This window comes from Cicer arietinum, chromosome 6 (assembly GCF_000331145.2).
Source record: "Cicer arietinum cultivar CDC Frontier isolate Library 1 chromosome 6, Cicar.CDCFrontier_v2.0, whole genome shotgun sequence".
In the NCBI taxonomy this organism is placed as follows: Eukaryota; Viridiplantae; Streptophyta; class Magnoliopsida; order Fabales; family Fabaceae; genus Cicer; species Cicer arietinum.
In genome coordinates this window covers 39,361,502-39,377,468 of record NC_021165.2, presented here as the reverse complement: position 1 = coordinate 39,377,468, position 15,967 = coordinate 39,361,502, and positions in this window count along the sequence as shown.

Below are 15,967 nucleotides of genomic sequence, written 5' to 3'. Positions count from 1 at the left end.
TCAGTTAATGAAAGAGTTTTGCAGGAGCCAGCATGAACGGAGAAGGAAGAAGCTGCCACCAAAGAAGATGGAGGCTAAGGTGAATGCATTAGAGAACATTATTACGACGCACAAACAAGCAATGGCAGAAATACACGTTCAAGCAGCTCGAGACCAGGAGCGACTTGTTTCCCCATTACCAAAATTGTGGGGAAGAGTAGTGCTTAGAAATTTTTCTACAAATACGAGGCGTTAGAGATGAAGAAGGGGGGATAATTTGTTCAAGGGCGAAGCTCTTGACGTGTTTCGTCAATCCGTGAAGTAGAGTGAACTTCCCATGTTCAATGGCGAAGATCTAGCCAGATGGATCGCTCGTGCTGAGGTTTACTTCACAGTGTTGGATACAAGTCCTAAGGTGTAGGTAAGTTTGGTTCAGTTATGTATGGAAGGGCCAACTATTAACTTCTTCAAAGCTCCTAAAGAGAATCTAGAGCTCTCTGCCAAACAAACATTTAACAACTTTTTTGATAATCCTCTCCTCACTCCCAAATTCCTTAAGAATGCATACATTTAATTTTTTCGCTCATTCCGTTACACCCACTACCACCTCAACATTTTCTGTCACCTTCTTGCTCTTCCTTGCATAAACCTTCCATGTATTGGGCCTCACATTCATTTCCACATCTATCACCATCACTGTTGCCCACTTCTCTATCACCATCATTGTTGCCCACTTCTCTATCACCATCACTATTGCCACTTTGTATATTGGTTCTCTTGGTTACGATTATGTCCATTAAGGGAAAGCTTTACAACTTTCATTAGTTGTACCGTAGGAATATTCTTTTACCATTTAATAGCCTCATAATTTGTCTCTTTTATTGTAAATAATTGAGTTAATTAGGATTTAATTAGCTTTATGTTTTACTTGTACTCCCTAGGCTATTTATACCATATCGTATTATGTACAAAATCAATAAGAAATGCAACATATTCACAAGGTATCAGATCTGCAGTTCTGATCTGGAAAAAAAATTAGGATTTTCTCATGGAAGAAAAACAGAGCATTTCAAGCATCCTAGATGCTGACCCTAAGGCAACAGCGACTGCAACGACTGGAAGGACCACCAGTCATCATGAAACAACCATAATTACTGGCTACAAACTCAATGGACAGAACTACACACAATGGTGTAGATATGTCTGCATCTTCCTCCAAGCAAAAGGAAAGGAAAACTACATCACTGGCGAGGCTAAGCAGCCAAAAAAGACTGATCCCAACCATGAAAAATGGAAACTTGAAAACACTCTTGTTATGACACGGTTGCTCAACTCCATGACTAATGAGTCTGGTGAAAATTTCATGTATTATGACACTACTGCAGAAATATTGAAGGCAACCAAGGAGACATACTCAAATATGGACAACCCCTCAGCCATATTTGAGATCAAAATTACACAATCTTCGACAAGGAGATTCTTCGATCACTGAGTACTATCATACACTAACAAAATACTGGCATCAACTTGACATCTATTCAGACATAGAGTGGAAGTACACATATGATGATATAATCTACAAGAAAATGGTCGAGAAGGATAGAATCTTTCAGTTCCTATTGGGACTGAATAAAAATTTGGATGAAGTGAGAGGGAGAATTCTTGGAACTAAGCTTCCCCTTATAATTCGTGAAGCATTTCCAAAAGTGAGAAAGGAAGAAAGGAGAAGGAAAATCATGTTGGGAAGTAAAAGTGCAAGTTCAACCATTGAAGGCTCTGCACTTGCAGTAAGAAGTCCACCAAAGAAAGGTAGAGGATGGTGCAATCACTACAAACGACTTAGACAAACAAAGGAAACATGTTGGGTGCTTCATGGAAAACCCACATATCTAAAACAACAATTCAAGGACGCACGTGGATATGCTGTTGTTGCTGAGGAAAGTAAGTCCAGAAAAATTGCCGAGGCCAGTCCTTTCAACAAAGAACAAATAAAGATGTTGTAGAAACTCATGCAGTAGGCACTGCAAAACACTAGTACCTCTTATTCCACTTCTACTCTTGCCCAAAAAGGTAATCTTTTTGTTGCCCTTCATGTAAGTCACCAGAAAACAAACTCTTGGATTGTTGATTATGGTGCCTCGGATCACATGATTGAGGACATCAATGTATTTAGTAAATACATTCCATGTCAAGATGGATTTTTTGCCCAAATAGCAGATGGTACCACCTCCGAGGTGGTTGGTAAAGGTTCAATGTCTATCTCTAAAGATATTACTCTTGATTCAGTTTTACATGTTCCTAAACTAGATTGCAGTTTATTGTTTATCTATAAATTAACCAAAAACTTAGGATGTGTTGCTAAGTTCTTACCATATTTTTATGAATTACAGGATATGAATTCGGGGAAGATGATTGGCAATGCTGAGGAGAGTGCAGGCCTTTACTTCCTTAGAATTGAAGACCGAAATAAGAGATCCTACAAGGCGGCCCTTATGCATTCATCAAAGAATGATAATGGTGTAATGTTATGGCATTAACGCCTAGGACACCCAAACTTTATGTATTTGAAAAAAATGCTTCCATCCTTATTTAATAAAGACTCTAGTTCTTTCAAATGTGAAATGTGCGATTTAGCCAAAAACACCAAATCCCATTATTCATTACAACGATATAAACCGTCTAAACCTTTCACACTCATTCATAGTGAGGTGTGGGGACCTTCAAGAGTGAGCAATGTTACTGGATCAAGGTGGTTTGTCGCCTTTATTGACGACCATACAAGAGTCACTTGGGTGTTCCTCTTGAAAGAAAAATCAGAAGTTGGGAGTATATTCGAGAACTTTCATAAAATGGTCCAAACTCAATTTCAAAGCAACATTCAAGTACTAAGAACTGATAATGGAAGGGAGTACTTCCACCACACCCTTGGTAGTTACCCTACCAAAAAGGGCATTATACACCAAACACATTCCCATACTCTTCACATATGAATGGGACAGCATAGAGAAAAAATAGGCACTTATTGGAAGTCACTCGAGTCCTCATGTTGTCCATGAACGTACCTAACCATTTTTGGGGAGATGCAGTCCTCTCTTCATCGTACCTAATAAATAGAATGCCCTCCAAAACGCTAAACCTAAATACACCACACCAAACCCTCTTGTCCCTTTATCCTTCGACCAAACTCCTCACAAATCTTCCACCAAAGATTTTTGGATGTACTGCCTTTGTACATAACCAAAAGCCTAACCTCAATAAGTTCGACCTGAAAGCCATCAAGTGTATCTTCTTGGGATACTCTCCTACCAAGAAAGGATACAAATGCTATTGTCCCATAAAAACACGAATCTATCATACTATGTGTCATACCTCAAATTTCATAATCAACTATTTTATTAATTAAATAGGATTTTAAAGAAATTAATTTGGTGTTAAAATTATTTTAGAGTATATGTTTATTAATTTTATTATTACTTATCCTTATATGTGTGAGTTTCTGGTTTGATAATTGTATATATATTTGATTTAATGAGTAATACAAATTATAAGTATTATGTTTAGCTATTTAATTTATTTTCAAAAATATAATGGTATTTGTTTAGTTATTTAATTTATTTTACATGTAGATTTGCATTAGATATTTGTGGTGATATTTTTGTGTGCGTTAAACTACATAAAAAATGTGCGCATAGTTATATTTTAATTATTTAAGACTATTTCCTATTTTAATTATTTGTTTTAGAAATATTTTCTATGATATGATGGTTTTATACATACTTATTGGGATTTAGAAATAAATATAAAATTGTTTATGTTATATTTAATTATTTTATCGTTTTGACTATTCTATGAAGATGGTAGTATTTTTATGTGATTATTTTGTAAAATAGTATAATAATAATTGTAGTTAATATGGTGAATATGAGAGTTTTGGTTATTAATGTATTTTAAAATAGTAATTATTTAAATTACTTTTTAAAAATATTAGTTTTAAAGTATTGTTTTTTATTTAAAAATAATAATAAAATAATAATAATAATAATAATAATAATAATAATAATAATAATAATAATAATAATAATAATAATAATAATAATAATAATAATAATAATAATAATAATATACAAGTAAAACCTAATTTTGGGAGAAACAAAAATTAGGATTACCGTTTCATGAGTATATTATAATGTGAGATGAACGGAAAACTATATTTCCCAACGATTCAATCGGGGATCGCTACGCACGACAGTAGCCCTATTTAGTAATAATTGAGTTAATATGACTAATTATGATTTGTAGGATTAAAATATGGATTATAAACTTAGATTGTTGTGTGATTTAAATTCTGCAACTGTGTGGTATGTGTGAAGAAAGTTTAAGTTTTATTTTTAATGTGTTGATAATCTTATTTATGATATATGTGATAAAATTTGAATTTATGTGTGGCATATATGAAGGTTTTAATTTCTATATATAAAAGAGTTATTAAATTGTTTACACGAGATGTTGATTAATACAGGTGCATTGGTTGGAATTGATGCTGTGTTGTAAGATTTTGTCGGTTGTTAAAAAACTTCTTGAGAAAGCCAACATAGAAATTGCACCATAAATTTTTTATTTTGATTTTTGCATATATGTAAAAGAAATTCTTGAAGTGAGTTTACTTCAAATGAAATTTCTTAAAGTGATTTAGCTTCAAGTGGAATCTATTTTTTACGGTGGAGTATGATAGTTCTTTTGAACTATGGTTGTCAATAGAAGTCAAAGATGCACACCAATTTAAATCAAGGTGGAGATTGATGTATTCACTACGCGAAAAATGGTATTTTACAGCGCTTTTTTTAAGCCATTTACAGCGCTTTTTCAAAAAATTCAGCGTTGTAGTATCCAGCGCTGTAAAAAGATACAACAGCGCTCTTTAAAATAAAAAAAAAGCGCTGTAAATCTCTTCTAAAAACGCGCTGCTTGTTGTATTAGTTTTACGGCGTTTTTTAAAAAAAGCGTTGTAATATGCATTCCTTTATTTCAATTAGATCTCTTTCTGGGATTATAACAACAATCTCCTTCATAAATCGTAATATACAGTATCCGCAGTCTATGTTGTTAGTTTGACGAGAGCACTATAAAATAAAACATATAAGTCAATAAATATTTGTGGATTGATTGTTAATGAAATTTTAAAGCCATACATTTCAAACCTTTATTAGAATCCATAAAAAAAGCGCTGTAATAGACTTTTAAAAAATAAAATAAGAAGGTCTTTTACAGCGCTTTTTAAAAAAAGCGCTGTAATAGGCTTTTAAAAAATAAAATAAGAAGGTCTTTTACAGCGCTTTTTAAAAAAAGCGCTGTAATAGGCTTTTAAAAAATAAAATAAGAAGGTCTTTTACAGCGCTTTTTAAAAAAAGCGCTGTAAAAGGCTTTTTTATTTTATTTTTAAAAGGCCTATTACAGCGCTTTTTTTAAAAAGCGCTGTAAAAGACCTTCTTATTTTATTTTTTAAAAGCCTATTACAGCGCTTTTTTTAAAGAGCGCTGTAAAAGACCTCTTTATTTTACTTTTTAAAAGCCTATTACAGCGCTTTTTTTAAAAAGCGCTGTAAAAGACCTTCTTATTTTATTTTTTAAAAGCCTATTACAGCGCTTTTTTTAAAAAGCGCTGTAAAAGACCTTCTTATTTTATTTTTTAAAAGCCTATTACAGCGCTTTTTTTAAAAAGCGCTGTAAAAGACCTTCTTATTTTATTTTTTAAAAGCCTATTACAGCGCTTTTTTTAAAGAGCGCTGTAAAAGACCTCTTTATTTTACTTTTTAAAAGCCTATTACAGCGCTTTTTTTAAAAAGCGCTGTAAAAGACCTTCTTATTTTATTTTTTAAAAGCCTATTACAGCGCTTTTTTAAAGAGCGCTGTAAAAGACATTCTTATTTTACTTTTAAAAGCCTATTACAGCGCTTTTTTAAAGAGCGCTGTAAAAGACCTCCTATTTGATTTTTTAAAAGCCTATTACAGCGCTTTTTTAAAGAGCGCTGTAAAAGACCTCCTTATTTTATTTTTTGAAAGTCTATTACAACGCTTTTTTACAGACTTTTTAAAGCGCTGTAAAAGACCTCCTTATTTTTTTTAAAAACCTTTTTACAGCGCTTTTCCAAAAAGCGCTCTAATAGGTCCTTTAATTATGTGAAATCAAAGTCTTTTACAACGCTTTTTTTACAGCGCTTGTCAAAAAAGCGCTGTTGTATCCTCCGTTATTTTTAAAATATCATACAACATCGCTTGTATTTAATAAGCGCTATAAAAGACGTGCTATAAAATGTCATTTTTGGCGTAGTGTGTGGGAATGTTTGATTTTGATGATACATCATCATGTCATGTTATATGCACCTCAGTGGGTTGTGTGGGAAAGATTTTATTTTGATAATGCACTATCATGTTATGGCATATGCATATTCGTGGAAGTTGCCTTTGTGGCAGATTTTTTCCCATTGGTATGGGTGATTTTCTGTGTGGAAGTTGCCTTTGTGGCAAATTTATGTTCCCCATTGGTATGGATGATTTTCTGTGTGGAAGTTGCCTTAGTGGCAGGTATTATATCTGGATCATATAGTTATTAGGAGTATGCATAGTATTGCACCATCTTGTGATTGGTTTGGTTGTGGTTAATGTGTATTTTATGTTATAATAATATCTCAGATGATTTGATGTTATAATGAGATATTGATTCTCCTTGAGTGATTTTGACTTTATAATATGATTTTTTTTTCTTGACTTGCTTTATTATATTGTGATGTGTTTGATACGGCTATGTGTTGAATATTTGTGTGTTCTTATTACTTGTATTATACTATTAACATGATTTTAAAACTCACCTCCTTCGTTTTTTGTGTTTGACTGGTTGGGCCCTGCGTTTGCAAAATTGCAGTTATTACAGGTTAATGAGTCTTGAAGTTCAACTTTGGTTGAAGCCATGCTCTATTAGGTTGTATTGGAAATGAGAGTTATAAGTTATATTTTACTTATTTAATTTACGAAAACTATACAAATATTACTAAGTGTTTGGAATTAAATTAAAAAATTATAGTTAAATCAAGTCTATTGAGATTACACTTTCTATAGAAAGAAAAAGACTAAAGTATTCAATTTGTATTTTGGGAAACGTGATATTATAATAACTCATAAAAGTTTCTCTTCATTTGAATGAGTTTTTTGTTGGTATCTTTGACCTCGTAATAAGCGGAATATATCAGAATGTATCAGTTCTTTATGAAATTAAATCAATTTCATACACACAGCGGAAATTAAATTGTGGCATACAAGATTAGCAAGTTTTATTAGATTGATATGAGATTAATCAAGATGCATACAAGTCAAATTATCAGATTAAACAATATTACTTATTACAGAATATGTTTAACATGCATCTAATTTTAATCACATATATAGATATATCAAGATAGTAAATCAAAGGAGATAAGGGTTAGAGAAGATTGCACCAAGGATTTATACTGGTTCAGTTGTCAGCTTGACAACCTACATCCAGTCCTTCAAATCCAAACGGATTTCAGATTTTCTTCTCCAATAGAAAGAATCAATTACAGATTGTCCAGTTTCCTCCCTGAAACCTATCTATCTTAATGATCTCTTTCCTATTGATTACCCTCTGATCCTTGTAGATACTCGTCAATCTAACACAGAATCACAGTGCAACTCTTTCTTGTTGAGCACTCTCACCCAAGAAAGTAGCCACCAGTTTCTAGCTGGCTTTCTATCAACCCTTTGATCCTTGTAGACAATCGGCAGCCTAACACAAAATCAAAGTACGACTCTTTCTTGTTGAGACCTCTCACCCAAGAAAGTAGCCACCAGTTTCTAGCTGGGTTTTTAACGTTCGTTTCGTTTCAAAGTATTGTTACAGAATGAGTAAAAGAAGTACAAAACAAAAGTCTTCAATCTTGATCAAAGTCTTCTCACGAATCTGGATATTCAATGATTGTTCATGAGGATAAAGTCTTTGCTCTCAAGATTACTTTTTCTTTTCTTTCTCCCAATGAATATGGATGATCCTTTTTTTTGATCTGAAAAAGCAGTATCAGATTTGTTAACAAAGTGTATGTTGATCTGTAATCAAAGTTATCTTGAGTTCTTAGAAAAGTGAAACGTTATGATCAAAGTTCTTCTTAGAAAAAGATTGAAAGACAGTTTATATAGTTTCTGAAAAACCAACTACGAAATCGATTTCCCAATCGATTTTGTAAAGTTATAAAAGGTGCTAAATCGATTTGCCAATCGATTATCGCGAGTCTTGTTTTTCTTTAATCTTGAAACTATACAAGCTAATCGATTTACCAATCGATTCTTTAAAAGCAACACTTTTCAGTAGAACATGTCCAGACTTGTATAAATCGATTTCCTAATCGATTTCTGGGAAACTGTTTCAATAAAAGTAATTTCAATCGATTACTCAATCTATGTTCCAAATCTCAGAGTCGATGTACAAAAACACAGAGTCGATTTGGTCACAATCTCAGAGTTCACTGTGTTTTCAAAAAGTTTATTTCAATCGATTTGCCAATCGATTGTGTTCAAAACAGTGGCTCAGTTTTTTGATGTCAATCGATTTGTCAATCGATTTGATTCAAAACAGTGACTCAGTTATTTGATGTCAATCGACTTGTCAATCGCTTTGGTAGCATGTTCCTGAAAAGTTCTTACCTGGTGTTTAGTTCAATCGATTTCCCAATCGATTGCAACCAAACTTTATCAGAATTGAAAATTTCAACAATAGATTGTCCAATCGATTGTATTTGTCACAGGTGAGGTCATTTTTCAAATGATACTTTGTCAATCGATTTGCCAATCGATTCCCTCAGCACTGGAGTGCCACTGTGACTTATCCAATCGATTTACCAATCGATGTGTTACCATCAAGTTTAATTTGTGAAATGTTCAATCGATTTCCCAATCGATTACTCTCCAAATCAGAGTGCTACTGACTTGTGCAGTTTTCATTTTTAATTAAGCTAATCGATTGCCTAATCGATTTCACATTTACAAACACTTAAGATTTCCTTACACACTTTTTATGAAATCGATTTCCCAATCGATTTACATAGTCAGAAATCAACTTTTGTTGATTTCTTGTGTTCCAAGCAATTTGATCCAAGTGTGTAGGATTGGATTATGGTTCCTGAAATTTTGCTCAATTGAAATATATGATTTATCATATTAAGTATGAATATTGTATGTTTGTTAATTATGTCAAAATTAGGATTCAAAGGACTAAAGTCCAACATTTTTATTTATCCGCTACGAATTCTAGTAAAAATATGATATAAATTATTATGTATATTATTTTGGATTTTAGAATTTACTAATTATTTAAATGAATAGTAGTTTACGTATTCTTTCATAAATAATTAAAAAAAAATCATAGTTTTTCTAACGAACGAGTATTTTTAAGTAATACTTTGGATCAAAAATTTGGGACGTTACATTATGATATCAGAGCAAGTCTGTCCAATCAAGCCGAGTGGGTTAAGTGTCGGTTTAGTGTCAGTTTGGTTGCTTGTGAATTGTGTTCATTATTTGATTTTTACCTAATACTATTGGGTTATGTGCCATATGTTTTTCCTTGAATGTACATGCCTTGTGAAATAATTTTTTTTTTTGCTTACTTAAATGTGAAGCTATTGTTTTTCTGGATTTTAATATTACAACTTAAACACTGCAAAAATCTGATTCTTAATCTATATGACTTATGTTTCAAGTTTTGATTTTGCTAATGAGATTGATTTAGAGCATTCTTTCGTAATTTTGATATACTAGGAAATTCATATTATTTTCACTAATAATTATTGAATATTCAAGGTTAATTGAATTTTAAAGTTATAATTTTTAAATAAATAAAAAAACAAATTTTGAAGGTGTTAAAGTGATTTATTTTATAAAAGGAAAATATAATTTTATGTTTAAACCTTTGTTGATTTTTTTTAAAGAATTAAACTGTGTTGGAGGTTTGTTGATTCATAATATATATATATATATGATGATGATGATGATTTTCTTCGAAATTTAGAGTAGCTAAACATTTAAACTAAGTTTGATTAACTTGACTATATGTTGTTTTCAAGAAAATCTAGAAGATTTGTTGTAATAATAGTTTTGACAACATAATAAAATAAATTAAAAATATTTTAGAAGTTTTGACGTGTTTGAAGATTTTATCTCTATTTATATATACGATCTAATTTTCCTTTCAAAATATGAGTTGAAATTAATGTTTTTTTAGAATTCCTAAAAATTCATGAAGAATATTAATAGTTAATGTATGGGTGAAATTTTGAGAGTCTTATTGATTTTAAAAATAGATGTGATTTATTTTTATTTTTAATTTTGTATTTAGACATGTGTTTTATTTAAAATTAATTTATGAAAAAGTTTTGAATTTTGATGGAAATTCTTTTTATGGTGAATATGAGAGTTTTTGTTATTAATGTATTTTAAAATAATAATTATTTAAATTACTTTTTATAAATATTAGTTTTGAAGTATTAATTTCATGAGTATATTATAATGTGAGATGAACGGGAAAATTGTATTTTCCAACGATTCATTCAGGGCTCGCTTCGCACGACAGTAGCCCTATTTAGTAATAATTGAACTAATATGACTAATTATGATTTGTAGAATTAAAATATGGATTAGAAACTTATATTAGATTGTTGTGTGATTTAAATTGTGCAACTGTGTGGTATGTGTGAAGAAAGTTTAAATTTTATTTTTAATGTGTTGATAATCTTATTTATGATATATGTGATAAAATTTGAATTTATGTGTGGCATATATGAAGGTTTTAATTTCTATATGTATGTGATGAAAGTTTAAATTTCTATTATGTAATAGATTAAAGTTTTGAATTTTATGATACTTTTATAAATATATAATGTCCTGATATGTGTAGTGGAAACTTTGATCTTTGTGATAGTTGTTTATGTAAATTACATGTTTTTGATGAAGACAAAGACCAAGGAAAGTGATCAAGTTGCAAGCTCAAAAAGAAGTCAAACATCAAAGGCAACTATGGTCAAATATGCTAGAAGTTTTATTATGTAAAGGTACATGATGCAATCTAATATTCGTATATTTCAAATGCACATGAGAACCCTTCATTTTAGCATATGCATCAAAAGGATTTTCAAAAAGTAAAAATATATAAATAATGTTTGAAAATAATATTTTTGGAAAAATACAATGTTGTATTCGAATACAACATATTGTGGTCGAATACAGACAAGTCAGTAGCTAAATCTGAACCTCTTCAAACATCTGTATTCGAATACAAGCTTCAAAATTCAAATAAAATTGAACGTTAAAAGGATGTGTATTCGACTACACACAAGCTGTAGTCGAATATACCTGGAAACAATGCAATTTTTCAATTCTGAAATGGTTATGGGTCATTCCATTTCTTCATCAAACCTCTTGGATCAATGGCAATGAATCTGAAGAGATGTTTATGGAGTATAAATATACCATAACTTCATATCAAACATAACCAATCCTACAACCAAACCTTTAACAAACGTTCTAAAATGTTTTAATTTTTTCAAAGTTTCACTTTTATATTTCAAGTACAGACTTTACATTTTCATATCATTGAGAAAAGTTTTCTAGTGTACTTGAAATTATATTGGATTGTTATCATTGTACACCAACTGTTATATCATATTGATCTAAGTCAAAATCAATATTGCTAAACCATTCAAGTGTTGTAAATTGAGGAAAGTGGTGTTCTTTCTTCAAGTTTTGTAAACTAAGATAGTGGTGTGCTATCTTAGGATGATTGTTAGGAGTTTGTAACAAAGGTCCTAGGGTTGGACTTGTACTTATTCTAACAATAGTGGAAAATCTCTTGTGGTGTGCAAGAGGACTGGATATATCCTTGGTCATAAGGGGAACCAGGATAATATCTATGTTCTTTATTTTTCTGTCATTTATCATTTCCATACACTATCTTAAATCAGAAAAATAATCCACTAAGTCTCTAAAAACTAGAAAATTTTCTAAACACCTAATTCACCCCCACTCTTAGGCGCACTTTTGTACTTACAATTTATGATTATATGATCTATATGATATATGAGGTGGAAGCTTTGATTGTTACGATGGTTGTTTAAGAATATTTGATTTTCTTGATAAGAACTTGTGATGTATGATTTAATGATATTTAAGGTTGCGATTTCGTATAAGTTATTTTTGGATCATTTGACTTAATCTTAGTGGGTTGTGTGGGAATGTTTGATTTTGATGATACATCATTATGTCATATCATATGCATCTTAATGGGCAGTGTGGGAAAGATTTTATTTTGATAATGCACTATCATGTCATTGCATATGCATATTCGTGGAAGTTTTTTCTCCATTGGTATGGGTGATTTTCTGTGTGGAAGTTGCCTTTGTGGCGTATTTATTTTTCCAATTGGTTTGGGTGATTTTCTATGTAGGAGTTGTCTTAGTGGCAGATATTATATCCGAATCATATAGTTATTAGGAGCATGCACAACATTGCACCGTCTTGTGATTGTTTGGTTGTGGTTAATGTGTATTTAATGTGATAATAATATCTCTTAGATGATTTGATGTTATAATGAGATATTGATTCTCCTTGAGTGATTTTGACTTTATAATATGATTTTTTTTTTCTTGAAATGCTTTGTTATATTATGATGTGATTGATACGGCTATGTGTTGAATATTTGTGTGTTCTTCTTACTTATATTATATTATTAACATGATTTTAAAACTCACCTCCTTCGTTTTTTGTGTTTGACTGGCTGGGTCCTGCGTTTGCAAAATCGCAATTTTGACAGGTTAACGAGTCTTGAAGTTCAAGTTTGAGAGAAGTCCCGCTCTGTTAGGTTGTATTGGGAATGAGAGTTATAAGTTGTATTTTACTTATTTAATTAATGAAAACTATACAAGTATTACTAAGTGTTTGGAATTAAATTAATAAATTATAGTTAAATCAAGTTTATTGAGATTACACTTTTCTATAGGAAGAAAAAGACTAAAGTATTCAATTTTTATTTTGAGAAACGTGACATTATAATAACTCATAAAAGTTTTTTTTTCATTTGAATGAGTTTTTATTTATCCGCTGCGAATTCTAGTAAAAATATAATATAAATTATTATGTGTATTATTTTGGGGTTTAGGGTTTACTAATTATTTAAATGAAAAGTAGTTTAGGTATTCTTACTTAAATAATTAAAAAAAACTATCGTAGTTTTTCTAAGGAACGAGTATTTTTAAGTAATACTTTGGATAAAAAATTTTGGACGTTACACTATGGATGTTACCTTTTTTGAAGACAAGGCCTTTTATCTCAAAGTTGGCATTTAGGGGGAGAAAGTTACAATTGATGAACACCAACTTGGGAAATTACAATACCAGAATCTATCCCACATGAATCTGTCTTAACCACCCCACCTAAACCTGTCCAAATCTCACCTGAACCTGTCCAAATCACTAAAAACACAGAATTTGTCCCAATAATTGTTAAACCTAAACTGGACCAGCAAACAACCACTGTTGAGGTTAGCAAGCCAACAAATGGAGCACCAGCAATTGGTCAAAAAGGAAAACCAAATGGAGGAAAAGACTTGCAAGTATACATAAGGAAGAAGAACAAGCAACAAACTCTTAAGGAAGTAAAAGCATGCACTCTTCTAAAGCAGAACCAAGACTCTGCCCAAAATTCAGATCCTAAACCTACTCACAAAGGTAGCATATTATGCATTAACTCATCCTCTAATTTATTTGATAATGTCACTAATGACCAAGACTTAGACTTACCTATTGATGTGAGAAAGGGAGTAAGGTCTTGTACCAAACACCCAATTGCAAACCATGTTTCTAGTGAAAGATTATCGTAGGGGTACAAGAACTTCATCAGCTTTGTGGACAATATCGAAATTCCTCAAAACTTTCATGAAGATGTCCTAGTTCCAGAATGGAAGGCTGTTGTAATGGAAGAAATTAAGGCACTTGAAAAGAATGGCACATGGCAGCTCTCCAGCCTACCAGAGGGGAAGAAGGCAGTTGGATGCAAGTGGATATTCTCGGTAAAATACAATGCAGATGGGAGTGTAAATAGGTACAAAGTTCGATTGGTGGCAAAAGGATTCACCCAGTCATATGGGGTGGATTATGAAGAAACCTTTGCACCTGTAGAAAAGTTGAATTCAGTTTGTGTACTCCTTTCCCTGGCAGTAAATTTGGACTAGACACTTCACCAGTTAGATATAAAAAATGATTTCCTAAATGGTGAACTTGAAGAAGTGTCTACATGAGAATATCACCTGGATTTGAATCATCAGAAAATTCAGGCAAGGTATGTAAACTCAAAAGATCACTATATAGACTTAAGCAATCCCCTCGGGCTTGGTTTGATAGGCTCACATGAGTGGTTAGGATACATGGCTTCTCCCAGTGTCAAACTAACCACACAGTGTTCTTAAAGCATTCAAAGGAAGGCAAGATAATCCTCTTGATTGTCTATGTGGATGACATTATTATTACAGGTGACGATCATACTGGAATTGAAAGACTAAAAATGATTCTAGCTAAGGAATTTGAAGTCAAAGATCTTGGTCAGTTAAGGTTATTTTTGGGAATGGAAGTGGCACGTTCCAAACATGGAATCTATTTATCTATTAGGAAATATAAACTTGACTTACTTCAACAAACAGGGATGTTAGGATGCAGGTCAGTAGACACTCATATGGAATCCAATGTAAAAATTGGAGAGGAAAAAGAGAGTCCACCTACTGACAAAGAAATGTATTAAAAGCTGGTTGAGAAACATATCTACCTAACCCACACACGACCAGATATTGGTTTTTCTGTTAGCATGGTTAGCCGTTACATGAATGACCCTAGGGAGGCTCACATGAAAGCAGTTAGCTGCATCCTGTAGTATCTAAAAAAGGCGTCGGGGAAAGGGATGCATTTCAAGAAGGACACATGCAGGAAAATAGAAATATTCACTGATGCATATTGGGCAAGCTCAGTGATTGATAGGAGATCAACCAATGGGTATTGCTCCTTTGTATGAGGAAACTTAGTGACCTGGAGAAGCAAGAAACAATTTGTGGTTGCTACAAGTAGTGTAGAAGTTGAACTTAGGTCCATGGCACATGGGATTTGCAATGGGATGTGGCTGCAAAGGATGCTTGCAAAACTACACGTTTGCACTGACCATGAAGTAAACTTGTTGTGCGATAACAAAGCTGCCATAAGCATTGCTAAAAATCTTGTGCATCATGACATAACAAAGCATGTGGAAATTGATAGACACTTCATCAAAGAAAAGGTTGACAATGGGCGAATTTCTCTCCAGCACACACCCTCAAGACACCAAACTGCTGATATCTTGACCAAGGCACTTCCTAGAGCCACCTACAAAAACTTAAGATTCAAGTTGGGCATGATTGACATCTATGACTCAACTTGAGGGGGAGTGTTGGTTACGATTATGTCAATTAAGGGACAATTGTAAAACTTTCATTAGTTGTATCGTAGGAATATTCTTTTACCATTTAATAGACTCATAGTTTCTCTCTTTTATTGTAAATAATTGAGTTAATTAGATTTAATTAGCTTTTTGTTTTACTTGTAGTCCCTAGGCTATTTATACCATATTGTATTTTGTACAAAATCAATAAGAAATACAACATATTCAAAGCATAACTAATACAGAATTTTGCCCACCCCTAATCCAGGGGTTACTCCTGATCAATTTCTAATAGAGAAGTGGGCCTATATGTGGAAATTGATGTAAGGCCCAATGTACGGAAGGTCTATACAAAGAAAGGCAGGCAAGAAGGTCAAAGAGAATGCTAAGGTGGCAGTGGGTAACAGAATGAGCGAATGAATGAGATATGCATTATGTAAGGAATTGGGGAGTCAAGAGAGGATTATCAGAAAAGT